Genomic DNA, 1,188 nt, shown 5'->3' with positions numbered 1-1,188 from the left:
CTCCGGCAAGCACCACTAATAAAAAAATAACCTTTTGTTTGCCTATTGATGTATTTTTCGGACTGAATACAGGGTTCAGACGGATGGAGATTTGGTCGCAAGGCAGGTCACAGGATGTATTATCTTAAGTCTAAGGTGTAGAGGCGTGTTTCAGAAGCGGAAGGTGTTTGAGCTCGAGCCCTGCACAGATGCCTCCCTCAACCGCTGATAGCCTACTTCCGTTTCAGCTAACAACAACGATTCCGTTTTGTATTTAATGGCAGAGTGATTGTATTTCCTTAGGTTTTTTATGAAACTAATTTCGAAAAAAGTTTGGAGCATTTTTTATTCGTTAAATATAAGTTTTTGTTTTTTAAAGTAACGTCCAAGCGGTCATGGGAGACAGTAAACTGATCATATATGTTTCATCAATTTAACTTTCTCAAATCAACACGACTTGAGTAAAATAAAGTCTATAGATGAAATAAAACAGTTCAAGCATAAAACAATGATTAAACGTTAGACCCAGATCAATGTGCGCTAGCTATATCTGAGAGAAGCTAAACGAGACGATCCCGATCTGTAATAAATACATAAATGTCCCGAGTCCGGCCGGAATGGATCGTGTTCAAATACAGATGAAATCTGACTCCCAGGAAATAAACATGTGAGCAGTTTTAGGCAGCATGCTTTACAACAAATATTGATACCACCATAACCACCAGAAATACTTAATTATGTCTGCTTCACAACGAAACACAAGCTCATTGCGACCGATTCCCTGACATTATACATTCATTGCGACCCATTTAACAGATGCATCATTTTAAGTTAGAACAACCTGAACAGCAACAAACAATAACAATGCAGCAAAATAATAAACAGATCATCTAACCCTCTATTAAACATGAAAATGATATTTCATCATAGCTCACCATGCTGCTTTCTCAGTTCTGCGCTTGCGCAGGAATTTGTGTCACAATTAAAATGCGACTTTGTGAAATGGACTGTCCTAATTGTTACTCAAGTATCTTTAAATTAATGCTAGAAAGCCTATGCATTTGACAACTATATATTTTTAATAAACCATTATATTTCATTCATTTCAGTTAAAATCTATTTTCACACTCATCTTGGCCCTGGTGCAGTGCCCTAACATCAGGACCAGACTCCAGAAAACCTGCTTCTGCAGAATCGAAATAAAAAACA

Source organism: Carassius auratus, unplaced genomic scaffold (assembly GCF_003368295.1).
Source record: "Carassius auratus strain Wakin unplaced genomic scaffold, ASM336829v1 scaf_tig00035537, whole genome shotgun sequence".
In the NCBI taxonomy this organism is placed as follows: domain Eukaryota; kingdom Metazoa; phylum Chordata; class Actinopteri; order Cypriniformes; family Cyprinidae; genus Carassius; species Carassius auratus.
The sequence above is the reverse complement of the archived record's forward strand: the minus strand, read 5'-3'. Positions refer to the sequence as shown.